At 33.1% G+C, this 23,519-nt stretch overlaps 1 protein-coding gene across 10 annotated transcripts in view; it reads right to left on the bottom strand.

Moving 5' to 3' along the window:
* Window positions 1-23,519, bottom strand: part of GRIK2 (glutamate ionotropic receptor kainate type subunit 2) — a 1,183,164-nt gene that overhangs the window by 182,784 nt on the left and 976,861 nt on the right. The gene's annotated exons all lie outside the window — the stretch shown is intronic.

Here is a 23,519-nt window from a genome sequence, read left to right as displayed (position 1 = left end):
CTGTAGACAGAAACAAACAAAAAAAAAAAAAAGAAAGAAAGAAAGAAAGAGAGAAAAAATTGATTTTCAGTCACAAGAAAAAATCAGTAATCAAATTAAATAAAACAAAGGCTTTACACTTAATTGCCTCAGTAACGATTATGTTAAAATTTAAAGCATTCCTTACTCTGAAGTAAAGAATCTGATTTATTGTGCTAATCATTTCTATGTTCTTCTAGATTAGCAAATCAGCATTTATTGGAAGTAGATATAGAAAAAAAAACTTCATAGAATTAAAAAACTGAAGAAACTATTGTACACTCAGTACATGAATTATGCCACTAGCCTTTTCATAATTGCTTTTATTTTAAACTTTAAAAATCTATTTAATATTAATTATTTTCTTAATACATTGGTCAAATTATAATAGTAATAATAACTACATCAAATTATATAGCTGAGAATTAAGAGACATTTCTGATTTTAAAATATAGAATACAGTTAAAAGATTTTAGTCTTTAAATAGTTAAAATATTGTTTGAAACATCTCTCAGTGTGATTCTGTTTACTACCTCTGAATTTTGTTTCTATCCCACTAATTTGTTTTATATTATTTAATGAAAATCCTTGCAGCCTTGCCTAAATCGCATTAGGAAATGATTTTTTCCATTTTCACAAAGTTGCTAATTTTCCACGGTAGCTTAAATATGTTGAATTAGTAATGCTTTTCACTCACCAGGTTATAATCATCTGTCAAAGATGAACTTAAGCTCTAATATATTGTAAGAAATAATTACAATATTTTAAAATAATGAAAGCATCTGTGATGAGAAGCTATATTGCTACATTCATTTCATTATTAATAAACGTAAAAACTTTCAAAGAGTAAAGAACAAAACGTTCACCGTCAAGAGTTAGAGAAAGACATAAAAAAATGAAATTATCCCTCCATGTTTTCTTGTCTCAGGCAATGTCAAAGGACTTAACGAAGAAACTTTTCTAAGTTTGTTGACAATATTATTCTCTGTGTGTGTTTTTGTGCATTTGTGTGTTGGTGGTGTGTAGGGAAAGAACATTGAAATGCTTGGAAAGAGTGTCTTTGAGAGGGGCTATGGAGAAAGATATTTCTCTAAAAACTAGGAGGAAAAAGGTTTTAAAAATTCTGGGGGAGAGCATCATCATATTTCATATTCATAAATCAAATAAAATATCAATTTAAAACAATAATTGCTAATATTCTTTAGGTAGCTGCTGTACAACAGCACTATGTTAAGAACTTCACAGGAATTGTCACATTCCCCATAAAACTTACATAATCCTACTATTATTTCCTGTTTCAGACAAGGAAAATGAAACCTTGAGAAGTTAGAAAACTTGTTCATTTTCATAGAGTTAATTAATCATTGGAACCAGGGTATAACGTCAAGGTGTGGGAATCTATACCTAGAGTGTAACCATGACATGCATCTCAAAAACCAACAATGGAACCATAGAAGAGTCATTCATTCATTCATTCAATAATTTGTACAGATGGAAAGGGAAATATATAGAAACAACTCTAGTGATTGATAGATTACAGTCTTTCAGAATCTAGAGGTTCAGGTGTAGAGTGCAGACAGAGGGAGTATTTTCTGCAGGAAGGAAACAGCACTTCCTCTAAGATGTAAGGGAGAAACTAAAAATTGTTTGAAAAAGTGAACAACTTCGTTAACAGAAATAAAGTAGTTGATATGGTTTGGCTCTATGTCTTCACCCAAATCTCACATTGAATTTTAATCTGCTCGTGTTGAAGGTGGGGCTTGGTGGGAGGTGATTGCATCATGGAGGTGGTTTCTGATGGTTTAGCACCAGTCCTCTACTGCTGTCTCCTGATAGAGTTCTCAGGAGACCTGGTTGTTTAGAAGTGTGTAGCACTTCTCCCTTCCCCCTTCCCCCTCTCCCATGCTCTGCCACGTGAGGAGGGTGCTTGCTTCCCCTCTCCCTTCCGCCAGGATTGTAAGTTTCTTGAGGCTTCCATAGCCATGCTTCCTATACAGCCTACAGAACTGTAAGGCAATTGAACCTCTTTTCTTCATAAATTACCCAGTCTCAGGTAGTTCTTTATAGCAGTGTGAGAATGGACTAATGCATTGGTATTTTAAGAAATATAGACTTCAGGTTAAAAAATGAACAACATAAAGTAGTAGTTTGTCCGTGTTTGGAGGGTTGACTACACAGCACAATTTATGTATGTGTTACTTCATTCTGTAACCTCCTTTCTCTTAGGCACATGAAAAGCAAAATTTTATCACATACAAACCATATAAGCGAATATGCTATAAAGTGGTAACTTTTTATTTTTTAATTGACAGATAAATTTTATGTATTTATCGTACACAACAGGATGTTTTGAAGTACATATGCATTGTGAAATGACTAGTCTAGCTAATTAACATATGCATTACCTCACATAGTTATCATTTTTATGGTGAAAATACTACATCCACTCTCTTCTTATATAGAATATTAAAAAATTAATTTCATAGAAGTAGAGAGAAGAGGCCAGGCACGCTGGCTCACACCTGTAATCCCAACACTTTGGGAGGCTGAGGTGAGCTGATCATGAGGTCAGGAGATCGAGACCATCCTGGCCAACATGGTGAAACTCCATCTCTACTAAAATACAAAAAAAAAAAAAAAAATAGCCGGGTGTGGTGGCACACGCCTGTAGTCCCAGCTACTCGGGAGGCTGAAGCAGGGGAATCACTTGAACCCAGGAGGTGGAGGTTGCAGTGAGCCGAGATCGCACCACTGCACTCCAGCCTGGCAACAGAGGGAGACTCTGTCTCAAAAAAAAAAAAAAAAAAAAAAAAGGTAGAAAGAATGGTGGTTACTAGGGGATGGGCTGATTATAGGGGTAGCGGGAAAGGTTGTCAAGATGCTGGTCAAAGGAAATAAAACTTCAGTTGGATAGGAGAAATAGGTTCAAGAGATCTATTGTATAAAATGATTATTACAGGTAATAATATATTGCATTCTTGAAAAATGGTAAAATATTTCTAATTCATATACAGCAAAAAATGTTAGAAAAAAATTCAAATAACACATATTAAAAGAACACAGCTACATTATTCCAAAAAAGTTGTAATATAGGAATATATTAATAGGATTGAATAGTCATATATTAAATTTTAAAATTTATTTAGCATTGCTTAAAATAAAAATTCTATTCCAAATATGAAAGAGAAAAATAGAAATTATGTAATACTATAATACTTTTAATTATGAAAGATATTAGCCACTTAAAAAAAAGGATACAGATAGACACATTCAGACATTTCATTAAAAGTTTAATATACAAACATACTGTATTACATCCATACCATGGAATAGTATTATTCATTTATAAAAATAAATGAGCTTTCAAGCCATGAAAAAGCATGGGGGAAACTTGTATGCATATTGCTAAGTGAAAGACACCAGAGAATTTAGAGGGTCAAGTTCAGAGCCTCTGAAAAGGCCATGTACTTTATGATTCCAATTATATGACATCCAGGAAAAGGCAAAATTATAGAGACAGTAAAAGATCAGTGGTTGCCAAGGATTCAAAAGAACTGAGATAGTGCTGAATATGTGGAGCACAGAAGGATTTTAGGGTGGTGAAACCATTGTGTAGGATGCTATAATGGTGGATATATATTATGCATTTATCAAAACTCATTAAAATTGTACAACACAAAGAGAGAACTCTAATGTAAACTATGGACCTTAATCATAAATGTATCAATAATAAATCATCAACTGTGACAAATGTACTACACTAATGGAAGTTGTTAATAATAGGGGAAAATGCGTATGGAAATGGAAAGGGAGGGGGTCCAGGAAAGTCTACCTTCTGCACAATTCGTCTGTAAACCTAAAATTTCACTAAAAAATAAATTATATATTTTTAAATAACAATATGTTGTTTTTACCATATCCTCAGTTAGTAGATGTATTGTGTTAAAACAACTTTGCTTGTGTTTGCAGCCCTGGATTGGGAAGGTGGAAGGGGAAAGAAAAATGAATATCATAGTAATAGCTAGCATTAATGTGTCTATTATGAGGCAAAAATGTGCTATATTATTTGGAAGATTTTCACCTCTATTGATACTCACTACAACCCTACAAAATTTGTAGTGTGATTTCCTTTTTACAAATGAAAAACAAAACCAGAATAGCTAACCCGAAACCTGAGATCTTAAGGAAAGTATAGCTCCAAAGATGACTTAACAATGCTCATTTCCCACTATTTTTCTGTACAACCATTCAAATATATCATATCCATTTCTGTTGTTTTACTGGCTTTGTTATTTCCCTGCCCAAAATGATATTCTTTTTTCTCTAGTATTCGAATTCTATAAGACACATCTCTGGTTCTTTTCCTCCTGAATACTCTATCCACATTAATTTCTCTTCAGTGAATTTGTATATAATTTATAAACAGAATCATGTAATTTAACATGTAGCAATAATTTATGTTGTGTTATTTCTGGTTATTTCACATATAAGTCAACCAATATGATATGAGAAATTTGAATGCACATATTACTGTAACTGTATTGTCTCAGTTCCTGTGAGAGTAAAAACACTTGAAAGCCGGCAGGCATACCCTTCGATCAAAGCATGTAACTCTAAACTGAGGGAATGGTAAAGTTTCCCTCCCTGGAAATCTAACAAAGACACCTACACAGCAGCTATCTTATTAACTTAATAAGCACTAATTTAATATTCTACCATTCTATGTGAAACTCTTCCAAATTGTCTTATTCATCTTTGTGATCATAATGAACCTAACATCCCTAAGGCATAGGATAAAATTTGACACCAAGGAACTGCTTAGTAAATGTTTGCTGAATACAGTTTCAATTTAACTTACTAAAATTTTCAAAGAAAACCACTCAGAGAATTTTTAATTGAAACTTTTTTCTAGTCTTACTATAGAAATAAAATTTATTTGTACAATAATATAATTCCAATTGAACTAACCATCTAGATAGAACAGATTAATTCTTTTTACAGAGTTACATAACTAATAGCAATCTACTGATTATATCTTATAAAGCAATGGTAAAAATTATTGGCCTAATTTCTGGAAACTTAAACCAAAAATTAGATAACAAAGCATATCTTCATGAATGGCACAATGACTCCAAATTTGAATATGTTGTGAAGCTTTCTTCTTTATGAAGTTTCAGAAATCAAAGAACATAATGATCTTATTTTTATAATACATGATCTCGTCAGTGAAACATCTTATGCATACTTCTAAAGGTTATTGCAATTTAACACTGGAAAATCAGTTCTAAACGTTGTTTTCTTTTCCATGATGTTGTTAAATGCTTAATAAAATGGGTAAAATAATTAAAGTAGTAAGTTCATACGAATAAATTGGTAACATTTATTCTGACTAAGACACTTAAGCTAGTTAATTATCCATATTCAATGTAATGTCACATGTAAGTAATACCGCACATTCCTAAACTATCCACAATGCATAATGTGAACAAATAATTTGTCTCTGTGTACACTTGAAAGAAAACACAATTCACCTTCTGTACACATGGCACACCATCTCTGCCACTACCAACCTAGTCACATTGCCTGAACTCTTACAATGAACTCCAACTGGTCCCCTATTTTCACTCTTGCCCAACTAGAATCTCTTTTCTATCCAAACTCCAGAAGGTTCTTTCTAAAACACATACCAGATTACCACTTTCTGCTCAGTATCCTCCAATGACTTATAGAACATGTTTGCCTACAAAGCACTACAAGATATGGCTTTATCAACATTAGTTCCATCATTCTTCTGGTCTTTCTCACTGTTGTTTCAACAACTCTGTCTGCCTTGCTAATCCTCAAGTGAGTGTACACATTCCTTTTTCCAGGCCTTACACTTGCTATTCCTTCTCCCTGGAAAGCTTGTCCCTTTATACACAAAAATGGCTTATTCTTTCATTTCATTCATGTGCTTGCTTTGATGTCACTTCCACAATGGGGTTTCCAGAGCATAGTGGTTATCACATTTGCCTGACAATTACTCAAAGGGGTCTTTCCTGAACACTCATTCTATCATTCTTTATCTCCATACAGTACTTTAATTTTCTTCATGAAATGTGCCATAAACAGACATTGTCACTTGTCAGTCTTTTTCTATTAGAATGTAAGTTCCTTTTGAGTAAGGAGTTTCACTATTTTGCCCAATTCTGTAACTCCAGTGTCTAGTACAGTGACTGGCACAAAGTAGTCACTAAACAACTATTTTTTGAATGAATAAAACTATCACTATTGCACATGGTAATTCTATCCTCAGGACCCCCTTTATTATATTATTATTATTATTATTATTATTATTATTATTATTATTTGCCAAAGAGAATACTCTTGAGGTTTGTATTTTCATTGATTTTTTTTCACTCAAATACTTCTTTTAGATTAGCTGTTGGGTCATTTTTGTTGTAAAGACCGCATAGTAGTAAAGGTAGGGATATTTAATAAAAACGTCCTTGTACTTCAACACTCCCATCTCTCCAACAACTTCAGCCCACTGTTTCTGTTGAGGTCTCCATCTCTGGCAGCATGAATGAGAAATGCTGGATTATATGGTTAATACTGGGATCATATAAAAGGATAAAAAAGAATTTTTAAAAATGAGATTTTTTATGTGCATGATTTTTAATTTTTGCTATGATAAATAACAGTCAATAACTGCTAAAATGTTTCATAAATATCTCTGTGATTAACTGTTTTAGTTATTACCATAAACAAGTTACCGCATATGGTTATGTCAGCACTCACTAGGTGTTGTTCAAGAAAAAACTGATGAGATTAAAGCTACGTAAGTTTAAAATATGAAAAAATTAAACTTGTTTAAATTGTATATTTCCCATACTATACAAAATCTAATATGTATTTGCAGTTTACAAAAACATAAACTTACGTTTTAGAAATATGAATTTAGTTCATTTTCACCAAACCAAGTAGTTACCACACAGTGCCCAACAGAAAGAAAGTAAAGTGGGCAACTGAATTATAAAATTCAGAGATTTATCTCACACTTGTAGGGCATGAATAGGAAATTATTTAAAAAAAAAAACAGTAATAGATTTAGCTGCTGCTTCAGCACCTGCTTCTTGCTAATGGTGAAATAAGCCTGCTAATAATTTCAAATGATAATGAGTAAACTTATCAAACTTGCCATTAATGACAATGAAAAATAAACTTAACTGATGTCTTCAGAATAACTATGGGTCTAAAATGTTTCTAGAGTTTTGGGTGAGGATATTAATTGTTTTAGTTTAGTTTTGTTTTATTCCCCACCCAAATCTGATTTTGTTGTGCACTCTCAATTGTATGCTTCATAAATATTAATATTTCTCTATACTAGAATTATTACAACATTTCCACGGAACAAATGTTGATATGGTTTGGCTGTGTCCCCACCCAAATCTCTTTTTAATTGTAGCTCCCGTAATATACAGGTGTTGTGGGAGGGACCCAGTGGAAGATAACTGAATCATGGGAGTGGTTTCCCCCATACTGTTCTCATAGTAATGAATAAGTCTCATGAGATCTGAAGATTTTATAAAGGGTTTCCCCTTTCACTTGGCTCTCATTCTCTCTTGTCTGCCACCATGTGAGACATGCCTTTTGCCTTCCCCCATGACTGTGAGGCCTCCCCAGCCACATGGAACTGAATTCATTAAACTTCTTTTTCTTTATAAATTACCCAGTCTCAGGTATGTCTTTATCAGCAGCGTGAAAATGGACTAAGACAAATTTATTTACTTATTTATTTATTTTTAGGGACAGGGTCTTGCTCTGTCACCCAGGGTAGGGTGCAGTGGCTCAATCATAGCTCATTGCAGCCTTAAAATCCTGGGCTCAAGGGATCCTCCCACCTCAACCTCTTGAGTAGGTCAGACTATAGCCATGCACCACCACATCTGGCCAATTTTTCTATTTTTTTTTTTTTTTAGAGATGTGTTCTGATAATGTTGCACGGGCTAGCTGGAATTTACATTTAATGCACTAGACAAGTTACTTTTGTTCCTTAGAAAAATATCAGTACGCACAAATTTCCTGTTTTCTTCACAGTGATAATTCCTAAAAGACTAAACTTTTATTTAAAAATAATCTGAGATCTTGCATATCAATACTCCAAATATGTATTATTTCCATTATTATAATAGATATTACTATGTCTGTCATTTTTATTGTTCATGAGCATAGTGCTGCACTAAACAATGTTTCTAATATTTTCTGTTTCTGATTTAGCTATTACTGGTTTCTTGATTCTGAAATAATTAGCATCTTTTGAAATCATAACTTAAGTGAAAAAAGTTATTCTGCCAAAGATAATTACCTATATACAAAATATGGTGTTACATTCTATAATTATTATATTTAAACATACATAAAACCAAAACAAGGCTATTACTTAAAATGTAATGTTATTATATATTTATCAAACAAGTACTTGAAAAACATTAATCAAATAAAACACAATTATAAACAATAAAGTAAGTCCACAAAATTTTTATGGTTATTAAATTTAAGACTTTGAAGATTGAGATGCATATATAAAAAGTTTTATTTGGCCCAAGTTTGTAGAGTGACTTCAGTACAAATACAACTCTTTTCTGAAAATAAACTACTAAGACATGAAATGAGTAAATAGTTAAATGATTGTTTTGCTTTATTTTTAGTTGCTGAAATGAAGACAATATGTTGCATATTTTGAGGACAAGGAAAACTAAGCTCCCTTTTTATAAATATATTTTAATTGAAACAATTCAGATGGAATCTCTGATATCAAATATAAAGTAATATGTTGTGGGATGTTGTTAGCTACTATGTTTGAATGCTACCAATTCTTATTATTCTCATATGTTCATGCACTTTTTCCAGGAATAAAATGAAGTAATAATCAATCAAATTACTCTTCTGTTTAGATATAAAAGACTTGGAACAAAGACAAAATTATAAAAATGTTAAATATCCTTAATTTCAGAAGATAATTATCATCCCTTCACTAGCTAAAAGAGTTCATATAAATATATCTCATAGTAAAATACGGTAAATTTCTATTTTCTCGACTGTGAAATAATATGACAGAATCTATTAATCAGTATCCACTGATAGACTTGGCAGAGTAGGAATGTCAAGATATTTAAACATGATCCCTCCCAGAGCTTATACACAACTCTTTGAAGCAAGAAATACCCAGAGAAACTATAAGAACACAATAAATTATATAAGCAAGAGATCAGTGGAGTGGTTAGGAGAAGATTTATGGAATATTTGAGATAACTTATGAGTGAGAAAGAGCAATATAGCAGTTAATAAACACAGATTCTGAACTCATTAGTGACCCAAACTGTCCAATTAGCAGCCACAATGTTTTTCTATATTTGGTTACCCCAAAGAAGGGTATATTTAATTTGCTAGTCTGATGAGCAAACCAAATATTCAGGTCACTGGAAACAACTCAAGGATCATAGCTAAACATAAGAATAGCCTTGAGTTCTGCCCACTAACCAGAATGATCACATTCAGTTTAGTTTTTGTGTAGTTGGCTCTGACACTAGATAGCCACAGTAGTCCAAGGGAGATAGCCACAGTAGTCCAAGGGACAACATGATGTTTCAACTTGTCGGTTATTTAAAATAAGCCATATGAATCTAGGGCCCTATTGAGTCAGCAGTTTTATTTTTAGGCTATGGGTTGGTGGACAAAATTTCCTCCAATTTCTTGTAAAGTCAAAATGCCACTGATGCCTGTCTGGCTGAGTTTTTGAGTTTCACTGCTTGAAATCGTGAGACCTCACTTTCCATTTGAAAGTGAACTTCTGTGGTCCAAGTTTACCTACCCTGAAATAGGAGTATCAGCCCATAAAGGCACACAGTTTCTGGAGTTCTGCGGCTACTTATTTTCATGCTAATACAGCTTCTTCCAGTTGCCCAATTCAGGGGTTAGATGGGGTAAAAAAACAAAAATGTAGTGAGATCAACCAAATTAACAAGCAAGCAGAAATGATTTGAATTTTCAGATTATTGATATAATTGTCGCTGTCCTTTAGGTTATGATAATGACTATGATGTGACTTTAGGACTAGGTGGCTGAGAGGTTCAAGAACCCAAGAAGCATAGAGTCTAGGGTAATGGATGAGTCTTCCACAAGGACACTGAATTCAAATAAAATTATGAAATTGGCTCTCTTAAAGTGAAAGGCTATGAGTCCATTCCCAAAATAAATGGTGCATATGTAATTGTGATCAGAAAGTGAGTAGGTGATAACATAAGAATGAAAGGAATGGTATATCCAGAGAAATGAGCCTCAAAGAAGCATGTATTTTTTTCTGGGTTCTAGAGAAATCATGAATTAAAACAGCAATGGGAAATAGGTTAAGCATTAGGGCTATTTAACTACATTCCACTTCGTCTTTCTTTGTGTACATGGAATATTGTACTCTTTTCTTACCTTTAAGTTGAGCACAGTAATATGGTTTACCTTGATCAAGGAATGTAAGTAGAAGTTGTGTACTTTCACTTCTGCAAAGAAACTTTTGAGAGACAGTATGCAGTTCACCATGTTCTCTCATTTCGCTTCCCAGAAGTAAAAGCACACCACGTGGTAATGGCTCCATCAGCCTGAGTCCTTGAGTGAGAAAATATGGAACAGAGCCTTCAGCTGACCTATGCTTTATAAGTAGTGTTAATGAGAAACAATCTCTGTAGGTATAAACTACTAAGATTTTTGAGTTTATAACAGTAAAATAATCAGTACATACTGCTTGATCCAGGTAGTCAAAAGAATCTGAACCAGACTCTTAAAATAAGTGGAGTGTGAGAGACAGAGCAGCCAGCACTGGCAGAGCTACGGAATGAGCAGTTTGAATAGAAGAGAAGTGAAACAAGATAGCAAATAATGAAGAAAGATTAGGAATTAAGGGAGATTACTCATCATGGAGGACATTGAGAATTCAGAGACGATAACGAATGACTTGTAAGAGAAAGCGTGATAAGTCAGAGCAAAGTCAACAGAGCTCAATGTGTTCTGGAAATAAAAATACAGAGAGAGTTAAATAGACCAGAGAGTCTCAAAATTGTTTAAAATATCTAATAGTAATAAATTTGTGAGGTATATTGTGTTTAGATTAACACAGAATCTTTTAATGTTTAAAACAAAACACTACTGGGAATACAAATGGCAATTTCTCATGGCCTCCCATGTAATTCTCAGACACACTGATATTTTATGAAGGGGATCGGTTACCAATCTTCTATTCTTCCCTCACTCTAATTTTATATGCACTAGACTAAATAGAAAAAAAAAACTTGACACTTTGAAGGCTCCATCCCTAGATTCCATTGAGAATGCAAACTTTTACTTATTTGTTTACTCTACTGATAATTTCCATGGGAAATTGGGTAAATGGTTGAGGAAGTGAGATGCCTGAGTTTATGTTTTCATTTATATCAGAAATTTTGCTATTATTTCCATCAAGAAAAAAAATACAAATGACAGCTAACATTTATTTAGTACATTAATATAATATAATATAATATAATATAATATAATATAATATACCTGGCACGATTCTAAGCACTTCATACATTTTAGGTCATTTAATCATTACTATGAAGTGTGTGCTTTCATCAATGCCCTTTTTTAAGTGAGAGAAGTGAGGCTCAGAGAACATAACCAAGTTGCCCAAGATCACACTTCAAATAAAGAGTGGAGGGAGACTTGAAAACTTGGCTGATTCCCAAGTCATTCTACAGGTTACAGTTACAAAGCCTTTTAAAAAACAAAATACATTTGATGGACTGTTTATCTCTCCACATAGAATGAAAATGTATTAAGGAACAATGAATTGAAAAATAGAGCTCAACAAAAAAAGCAAATAAAGATGTATCAGTACCTTGCTAAGTTATCAAAGTTAATACTGACATTTAAACATGAGTTGTTGTCCTTGACAAAATATTGAATCTTAGTCTATTCAAATACTTATTTTGTACTCAGATGTTTTTATTCTTTTAAAACTATTTTTAACGTACATGTACACACATAAATGTCATATTTGTATAGTCATCTGTTGATATCCAGGGGAAATGGGTTTCAGGGCCCCTGTCGAATATCAAAATTCATCGGTGCTCAAATCCTTTATATGAAGTATATAGCATTTGCATATAACCTATGCACATCCTCCTGTATACTTTAAATCATCTCTAGATTGCTTATAATAATTAAGTCAATGTAAATGCTATGTAAATAGTTGTTATACTGAATTGCTTAGGGAATGAAAAGCAAAAAATAGTCTCCATGTTCAGTACAGACACAACTATCCTTCCCTAGCCCCAGTATTTTCAATCCCTAGTTGGTTGAATCTGGAACCCAAGGATAAAGAGGGCCAACTGGCCAACTGTATGTATTCATAAACATCTATATGCATATATACTCTACATATATATGTGAAGTATAAAAACATAAACATAAACATATATATGTGTGTGTGTGTTCGTCTGTGTTTAGTTGTAACATTGCACCAATTACTTTAGGAAAACTATGAAGCTCGTTTGTTTCTTAAGTGGCCCATGATTTGTATAGAGGGAATACAAAAGCATATCAGAATGCTAGTATTATTATTTGTATGCATATTACATACTCTTTTAATTAACAAATTCAACTTCACCTGTTATGACCAACCATAACATAAAAAGTTTATGTATAGAGATGTATGGGAATGAGTCCATTTATAATAACATACCTAGAAGTAACATACTGTTGACTTAGTGTAGTGAAATAACCTAAAAATACTGGTCACAAGATTCATTATAAATCAAAAAGTTCTTTACACAATGACTGATTGATTTGAGAACAGAAGGATGCTGGGTGTTTTGTTACTAAGGCTATTTCTGGCAGTCATCCAGGAATTACAACTGCACAACCTTACAAACAGCATAGCAATTGACTATTTTAACAAAGGGTCTCACCAGGATAATGAATAGTGCACATTAAATCTCACTGTGCATTGATAAGCTCTCTTTGAACTTTGCTAAGCTTCCAACAATGGTGACAGGCCTCTGGCACTTTCAGAATAAGGGGGCCCTGAATGGTGCTGCAGGGATGAGGTTTTCTGTGTGTGTGTGTGTGTGTGTGTGTGTGTGTGTGTGTCTGTCTGTCTGGCTGTTTTTGTTTTCTAAGGAAACCATATTTTAATCATTTAGACTTGTTTTCATTTCTAATTAGATCTGGGTTCTTAAGAAAACTTGTGAAATATCAGAAAGGAATCTATCACAATTATTATTTATAAAAAAGGATCCAGATTCTTTTTTAGATTAATCTTTAATGTTGTATATTTAGGTCCCAAGGTAAGAAAAGCTTCTGCAAACATTTTAAAGACATTATGAGGAGGAAAAATGTACAGGTTAGATTATATGAAATGTGTAACACTTCATTTTAGCCTACAAAAATGACAATTTCGTGTTTCAAACTAATTTTACTATTTACATAATTAACAGGCTCACCTAAACATGTTTTCTTCTTAAATTTTGACTTCCTAAATACAGGCTTCCGATTTTATGTGTAACTCAAATTAAGTTTTTATTTGTAATGTTGATCCCAAGATGAGAGATCTTTACACACACACACACACACAAACACAAACACATAAACACACAATATATATGTAATTCTAGAAGAAAACAGGACTCCACAGAAGACTGTCTATAAGAAGAAATAAATAATAAATGGGAAGTAAAGCAAACAAATTTGTAAACTATGTTCAATCTAAACACGAAAGAATCAGATTAGAACTAATATAATAGCAGATGTCAGCAGAATGGTTGATCAGTCTAAGCTTCCTAAGGTCCTTGTATTGTTTGGAAGAAGGGTAAAATATTGGTTATCAATATCTTGTTAATTTTGCTGGTTAAAATTTCCATAAAAACCCCTAAAGAATAAAGAGAAATAAAGCTTATAACTTCCAATTAATGGAGGGGAAAAAACAATGAGTCAAAAGAAAACTCATTCAATGTAAAAGAAGTCAAGTAAAGAGAAAAAGAAGAAGAAAGCAAATTTAGAAAATAGAAATTAAATTTTCACCAGAAATAAATAATTAATGTGTTACTACTTTCTTAAGTTAGGAAAAGTAGTTATTTCTGTAAAAAAAAAATAGCCTACTCAATTGCACTGTAACATCTTTGAGACATTTCTGTTTTGGCTGAGCAGATATATGATGGTCTACAAAGCAAAATGAAAGAAAAAATAGTATGTGTAGATTATTATCTCTATGAAAGGATGCTCCGATTCTAAATGACTAGCGATAGTACTTAAAAAGAAATATCCCCAAAATACAGGACAAGAGATCTCTTATTGAGGTTTTGTCCTTGGTTTCTTGTCCAGCGATTTGTAAATTGGCTTCTAATTGCACCTATCAACAAGGATTAAGAGGAATGGGAAACACTCATCCTTGTTACACTCAGATTAAAAATTAATGTCCAGTTTACACAAGGCAGGGATGCCCTCTCTCACCACTCCTATTCAATATAGTGTTGGAAGTTCTGGCCAGGGCAATCAGGCAGGAGAAAGAAATAAAGGTATTCAATTAGGAAAAAAGGAAATCAAATTGTCCCTGTTTGCAGTGACATGATTGTATATCTAGAAAACCCCATCATCTCAGCCCAAAATTTCCTTAAGCTGTTAAGCAACTTCAGCAAAGTTTCAGGATACAAAATCAATATGCAAAAATCACAAGCATTCTTATACACCAATAACAGACAAACAGAGAGCCAAATCATGAGTGAACTCCCATTCACAATTGCTTCTAAGAGAATAAAATACCTAGGAATCCAACTTACAGGGGATGTGAAGGACCTCTTCCAGAACTACAAACCACTTCCCAACGAAATAAAAGAGGAGACAAACAAATGAAAGAACACTCCATGCCCATGGATAGGAAGAATCAATATCGTGAAAATGGCCATACTGCCCAAGGTAATTTATAGATTCAATGCCATCCCCATCAAGCTACCAACGACTTTCTTCACAGAATTGGAAAAAACTACTTTAAAATTCATATGGCACCAAAAAAGAGCCTGCATTGCCAAGGCAATCCTAAGCCAAAAGAACAAAGCTGGAGGCATCATGCTACCTGACTTCAAACTATATTACAAGGCTACAGTAACCAAAACAGCATGGTACTGGTACCAAAACAGAGATATAGACCAATGGAACAGAACACAGCCCGCAGAAATAATACCACACATCAACAACCATTTGATCTTTGACAAACCTGACAAAAACAAGAAATGGGGAAAGCATTCCCTATTTAATAAATGGTGCTGGGAAAACTGGCTAGCCATATGTAGAAAGCTGAAACTGGATCCCTTCCTTACACCTTATACAAAAATTAATTCAAGATGGATTAAAGACTTAAATGTTAGACCTAAAACCATAAAAACTCTAGAAGAAAACCTAGGCAATACCATTCAGGACATAGGCATAGGCAGGGACTTCATGTCTAAAACACCAAAAGCAATGGCAACAAAAGACAAAATTGACAAATGGGATGTAATTAAACTGAAGAGCTTCTGCACAGCAAAAGAAACTACCATCAGAGTGAACAGGCAACCTTCAGAATGGGAGAAAATTTTTACAATCTACTCATCTGACAACGGGCTAATATCCAGAATCTACAATGAACTCAAACAAATTGACAAGAAAAAAACAAACAACCCCATCAAAAAGTGGGCAAAGGATATGAACAGACACTTCTCCAAAGAAGACATTTATGCAGCCACAAGACACATGAAAAAATGCTCATCATCACTGGCCATCAGAGAAATGCAAATCAAAACCACAATGAGATACCATCTCACACCAGTTAGAATGGGGATCATTAAAAAGTCAGGAAACAACAGGTGCTGGAGAGGATGTGGAGAAATAGGAACACTTTTACACTGTTGGTGGGACTGTAAACTAGTTCAACCATTGTGGAAGACAGTGTGGCGATTCCTCAAGGATCTAGAACTAGAAATACCATTTGACCCAGCCATCCCATTACTGGGTATATACCCAAAGGATTATAAATCATGCTGCTATAAAGACACATGCACATGTATGTTTATTGTGGCACTATTCACAATAGCGAAGACTTGGAACCAACTCAAATGCCCATCAATGATAGACTGGATTAAGAAAATGTGGCACATATACACCATGGAATACTATGCAGCCATAAAAAAGGATGAGTTCATGTCCTTTGTAGGGACATGGATGAAGCTAGAAACCATCATTCTCAGCAAACTATTACAAGGACAAAAAACCAAACACCACATGTTCTCACTCATAGGTGGGAATTGAACAATGAGAACACTTGGACACAGGAAGGGGAACATCACACACTGGGGCCTATTGTGGGGTGGGGGGAGGGGGGAGGGATAGCATTAGGAGATATACCTAATGTAAATGAGGAGTTAATGGGTGCAGCACACCAACGTGGCACATGTATACATATGTAACAAACCTGCACGTTGTGCACATGTACCCTAGAACTTAATGTATAATAAAAAAAAATTAATGTCCAGTTTAAAAATCACTTGTGTTTAACTACCTCAATACTTCCTAAATAAATGCATAATAAGCATTGGGGACCTATATAACTAAGATTCAGAACCAGAATCAAGAAATCTTCACTATGGTATCACTGTCCTTTGCAGCTCTGCTAAGGAGTGAACCCTGCTTTAAATATGTTCAATGTTTTTCTCAGTTCATAAAGCTCGGCTCATAAATCAGCTTATTATCAACCTATAATTTAAAATTCTGACTTTCAAAGGATTTAAATTCTCATTGAAAACAGACATAAAATTACTTAATCTATTTAATATTTGTGTAGAAAACAAACATAATTTATGTGAGGAATTATGGAGTAAGTAAATGATAATAGGAAATAAGATGAAGAAGATGAGATACAATGTGAGGTGAGTACATGCTATTCAGAGGGGATGGGAAGGGGGAATTATTGATGAGTGCTTATTTGAACCTACAAAGAGGTGAAAGAATAAAACTGATGGTAATATGGTTTGGCTGTGTCCCCACCCAAATCTAATCTTGAATTGTGGTTCCTATAATGCCCATGTTCGGTGAATGGGACCAGATGGTAGGTAATTCAATCATGGGGGTGGTTACCCTCATGCTATTCTCGTGATAGTGAGTGAGTTCTCATGATGTGATGGTTTTATAAGGGACTTTTCCCTGCTTTGCTCAGCATTTTTCCCTGCTGCTGCCATGTGAAGAAGGACATGTTTGCTTCCCCTCCACTAGGATTGTAAGTCTCCTGATGCCTCCCCAGCCATGTGGAACTGTGAGTCGATTAAACTTCTTTTCTTCATAAATCACCCAGTCTCAAACAGTTCTTTACAGCACTGTGAGAATGGACTAATACAGTAAATGGTTACTGGGTTAATGTTGGCCACATTTCTAGGTCAAACCATGAATAAGAAATTGGATAGACACGAATTTTATATTCCTGGGTGATTGCAATGTGAAGTATACAATTATTATGAAAACCACATTGAGATACCATCTCACATCAGTCAGAGTGGCCATTGTTAAAAAGTCAACAACAACAAAAAATAACTGATATTGGCAAGGCTGTGAAGAAAAAGGAACACTTATAAACTGTTGGTGGGAATGTCAGTTAGTCCAGCTGCTGTGAAGAGCATTTTAGAGATTTCTCAAAGAACTGAGTTGAACTATCATTTGACTCACCAAATCCTTTGGATTTACACCCAAAGGAAAATAAATTGTTCTACCAAAGAGATACATTCACCTGTATGTTCATCACAGAACTATTCACAATAGCAAAGACAAGGAATCAACCCAGGTGCTCATCAACAATGGATTGGATAAAGAAAATGTGGTACATTTACACTATGGAACACTACGTAGCCATAAAAAAGGACAAAATCATGCCTTTTGTGGCAACAAGTGTGTAGATGGAGGCCATTATCCTAAGCGAAATAATGGCCAAAAAAGAAAACCAAATATTAGACATTCTCACTTATAATGGGAGCTAAACATTGGGTACACATGGAAATAAAGATGAGTACAATAGACACGGGATTACTAGAGTTGGGGCAAAGGGGGCAAATGTTGAAAAACTACCTACTGTGTGTGATGCTCACTATCGGGGTTATGGGATCATGCACACTCCAAACTTCAGCATCACACAACATAGCCATCTAATAAATCTGCACATGTAACCCCTGAATTTAAAATAAAAGTTAGAAAAAGAAGACACTTCATGAAATACTTTTAAAAAAATAAATATATAAATAGAATGATTATGAAAGCATCAAAACAGACATGAAATTTTCATCTAGAGTTTGGTTTATTCTCACTGTCCTGCAGTTTCAAAGAGTAAATACATGTAATACATTCTAGAAATGATCCATCCAAAAAGATTTTATTAAGATGTTTAAAAGATAAACCATGTGTTGCCCAGGATGACTTTTTCTTAACATGCTGATGCTAAAATCTTTACTTTTATATTGATTATACTTCTATTACAGCATGTACTGTATTTCCATTCTGCTCCTGCCTGACAAAAATGCTATTTTTGATAGTGTATATAGGTAATCAAATCTCATTTGAAGTACGCCAATATAATTGGTAAAAATTCTGATTTTTGTGTATGTTTATTTTGCAGGATTTAAAGATAAAACTTATTTGTCCAAGTGTCTTACCCTGTTTTTCAGAACACGTGCTCTCAAATTATCTCATTGTCCAATATATCTGACAGCATCTGCTTAAGAAATACTTGAAAATGAGTTTTTATGAGTCTATGTTTTAAATATTATGTGTTTCAGAATGCCTTTATCTATTATTCGATAGCTATGACATATTTCTCTACTTCAAAACTGTTAATAAGTTTACCAACTTTACCCAATTTTTTTTTTTCTGAAGGAAAGTGTGATAATATTATAGCTATGGTTTCAAGTAATCACACGTACAATGTAAAGTTAATTGCACTCCTTTAGTGTGGAAAGAAAAAAAGGGTAGGTGGATAATTTATATCTACTCATTTCTTTGGTAGATATTTATTGACCATCTTGACTACGTGTAAAGCATTGTGGCAAGTGCTATGAAAGATACTAAGAAAATCAAATCATTCCTGCCTCAAACAAGACATTGACGACTACACAGAGGAAACAAAACATGCACATCAATAGAATATAATGCTTGGGAAAATCCATTTGTGGCATATTCCTGATTATAAGTAGTTTTATACATTGAATTGGACAAACTGGCCTGGATGGAAAAACAGGATTTATGCATTTAACAAACACTCATTTTCTACTGTGTATTAAGCATCATGCTAAGTCCTAGAGATATAGTTACTGCCCTCCCACAGCTTATATTCTAACTAGGAAAGGACCTTAATGATGTATGTATTGAAAGCCACAAAGTAAAATGAGAATATTTTAAATCAAAATGTTGGTAAAAGCAAGTTAATCTACAGTGAACAAAGAGAGTTTAGTAGATTACAAGGTATCAAAATCATTCATTTTCATGGAAGTGAAAATATAAGGACATAAAGGATAGTTTAATGCTGTTTAATATTAAACTAAATACTGTCACATAAATTCATAATTGAATTTTTAGTTGAATAAGTCCTGTACCTACTGGACTAGCCCAAATTGGGCCTGCTTAGTTGGTAACAAAATGTTGAGTTACCTTTCAGATATAATAAAACCAAAATCTGCAGCTCATGTAGCCTAGGCATGCACAATAGAAAAAGCTTTGATCTCTAACAACACCCAAAACCAATCAATATTCCCCTCTATACCAGTAAGACTGGGACATGACTGGAACCTGAATACTAAAACTCTTTCAGAAGCAAGGGGTCCCTAATTTGAGGAGACAGATTTGAATCCACTCCTGTCTCCTTGCTGACTACTTGCCTATTTGAAAAAAGGCAAATAAAGCCCTTTTTTCCTCAAAAGCCAGTGTTTTGTGCACATTGGACAGTGAGACTATTTGCTCTATAATGGTCCCACAGACATTACTTCTGATTTTCAATGATCCAAATTGGATAATGTTTAAAAAATACAAAAGACTTGATCAGATGACTATCATAATAAAATACGTAAAAAATAAACTCCAGTTCAGTGGCCATATCTTTTGCAAACTGAATTTCCTAGAAGAGCCACAAAACCTTAAAATGCAATTAGATGTGATCAGGAAATTATATGGATGAAGGCACATGATTTTGGCACAAAACAACAGTGGTTAATGTTAGTGTAATTACATATTAGCATACCAATACATTTTCAATAAATTCTTCTTAATTGAGAAAACTAGATCTATTTTCTTCTTAGGAGAAAAGATGTGGAAACTTTCTTTATGTTAATTCTCCCTCCGCAAATTGTCTGAATCATATCAGTTCATTTTAAATTGAATTGGCTTTCAAAATATTTAAATAAACCTGACCAAGTACACCGTTTTGGTCACGTGTGGTGTTACATAAGATAACATCCCTCAGGTAGAATACGTGCTTCAATTAAATGAACTGCAGCACTAAAAATAGTGTATTTGAAAAAGCATCTGTCATTTTTTTCATAATTCAAGCTTAAAGACTTCCCTGACCCTTTCCCTTGACAAAATTAGATATACTCCCTCATGTTTCCCAAAATATTTTCAGGATATCTCTATTGTTGTACTATCTAAAGTATATAAAATGTATTTAATGTTCATCTCACCCAGGGTTTATATGTTTCTCAGCACCTAAAAATGTGAATGGCACAAAAATGCTAAATGAATAATACTGAATTTTTTTCCACATGGGAATATCATGAAGAATATCTTATTTGAGCAATTTTTTTCTGAAATTTCTATTACTCAAATTTACTTTGAAAAGAAACTTTATGCAATTTAATGTGAAAGGAAAATCCAGTCACACTGAACAAATTTCTATAGCATTAATAAGTTTCATGCTATGATTTTCCTTTTTTAAATTTTTTAAAGTTTTGTGGGGCTTTTTTGTCTTTCTGTTTAGATTTGCTCTATGCTCTAAAGAAAATATCACCTTTTAAAAAGCCACTTTTTTATATCTGTTTTCAGTTACATTTATTCTGCTGTTATGGTAGTAATAGATTCAAATCAGTATTTATTATTTAATAACACACAGATGTTCCATATACCACAGATAAACAAATTTTTCGGCCCACTGCTTCAATAGTGTCATTGTAAATTTACTATTTAAATTACATACAAAATTTTTATTACTGACTTTAAATAAATAATACTAGATTTTGGAAATGCTTCCTCACAGAATTCCCTTGCCTTTAATTTATATTTCTATTTTCATTTTTACATACATTTTGTTTGAGCGATGAAATTCCCAATTTCACGCCTCTTCTACTCCAAACTGTTTTTCTTTGTTTATTTAAGAAGACATTGAAGCTTTTTTTTTTTTTTAAGAAGCATTTCCTGACTACAGTAAGGAAAAGTTTCAACGCTCTGTACTGCATAACAAATTAGTTGCTTCCAGTTTGTAGGGGCAAAATTATTAATAGGATGGATAGGAGTGTACAGAAGTCTCCATTTATAGAGGTCTCTATAATGTCAATTTAGTATTTTACTTTCTCTCAATCTTCAAATTATGACTGTGCTATGTTTTCTCTGGGAATATTTATGTCCAAAACATTTTTTACAGACATTTTAAGTAGCTTAAGTTCAGAAGTCATATTTAAAGGAACTTAGTAGTGTACATTGGGGGTATTTATTCAATAATTCACGATACAATTGCCAAATAAAATAATCCTTAGCTCTGGTTTTTGCTATAATTTTGCAATTAATAGCAAATTAGCAGAAGATTGTTATTAGGGAAACAATTTCTTTTAAGTATTCTCAGAATACATCACAGCAAAAAAAAATTTAAATTTAAAAAAATATATAAATATTTCTAAACATAATATTAATTTTGGAACTGCATGAGAAGACATTCTTTATTATATTAGTACTGAAAGAAAAATTAAACACTTAACATACGTTTTTTAATAAAATATAGTCATTATATTTGAGAACTATTATTACTGCTGTGGTTACTGTGTGTTTCTCAGAATATATATTCAATAAATGGTTGTTGAGGTGCTATCCTGGGATAATTTCTAATGAATCATAATCTAGTATAGCATAAATCAGAATTACACTGATCTGTGATAGCCCATGTTTCTGGATTAAATTTCAAAATATCCTTGTCACTGAACCAGTTTGTTTGTATCTTCAACAGCTCACTGTTTAAATTCACGTTGAGAAAAAAGTTTAAAAATAACTATATTAGCCCTTTTAAAAAATGTTATATACTTTTCATAATTCCTAATGTCTCTATCATCTGAGATTATAATCACAGAATGTCTCCTTAAAAGTAAAAATTACTTGCTTTTCAAGTTGCTTTTTTACAAAGAAGAGAAAATTACTGGCATACATGTTGTAGCAGAATTTGGTGTGTTGGGGGGGTACTGCTTCAGAAAGGGCGTAAAAGGAATTCAGGCTTTCACTTAAGTTGAGGTCCAGTCAGTATGGACTTAATAAACAAACCACAAGTGGATGAACGAACTAAATCTGAGAAACAAAAACATTAAGAATATTAAAAAATAGGAAAATATCTTTTTGAGCTTCAGTTAAAAAAGAATTTTTCCAACAAATCACAAACATCACAAGCCATTTAAAACATGACTAAATGTGACAAACTAAAACTTTAAAACTTCTATATGAAAACACACACACACACATTCACACACATGCACACACACACACACAATGAAATTAAAAGATAAAGTCTTAGCTGGGGAAAATATTTGCATTATAGGCATTCAGAAAATATAATAAATTACTATATGTTAATAAGAAGGAATGAAGTAAATGGGGAATTCAAAGAAGGGGAAATTAAAAAGCCTATAAATATGGAGAAAAAGAATGGCTAGTTATGAGTATCTGAAAATTAAAGCAGTTTGATTCTATTTGTCCCCAGACTATTTGACCAAATTCAAATAGTCTAATGTACTCTAATAGTCTAGTCTAAATGTCTAATCTCAAGTACTAATGATTTTGCAGAGGAATAGAAATTCTTATAAACTATTGGTAGAAATGTAAATTAGTAAAAATATTTTGGAGAAAAATCTTTTTAATATCTAATGAAATTTGTTTTTCAGATGAGGTTGCTAACAAAATTGGAAAGAAAATACATGAACTATGATAAACAATTCCTTGTTCATATATTTCACATATTTATGGGGTACATGAGATGTTTTGCTACAGGCATGCAATGTGAAATAAGCATATATCATGGAAAAGCTTTTGCATAGGTGCTATGGAAGATAAGATGTGCATCTTCAATTATAGCATTTTGAATGTTTATCAGTAGAAGACTAAATAAAAATGATATAATCCTGTTACATGGTACTATTGAACAATTTTGGTTACACCTGGAGAGGGATGAGGCAAATGTA

The sequence above is a fragment of the Pan paniscus genome, chromosome 5 (assembly GCF_029289425.2).
Source record: "Pan paniscus chromosome 5, NHGRI_mPanPan1-v2.0_pri, whole genome shotgun sequence".
NCBI classification, from domain to species: Eukaryota; Metazoa; Chordata; class Mammalia; order Primates; family Hominidae; genus Pan; species Pan paniscus.
The sequence above is the reverse complement of the archived record's forward strand: the minus strand, read 5'-3'. Positions and strand labels throughout refer to the sequence as shown.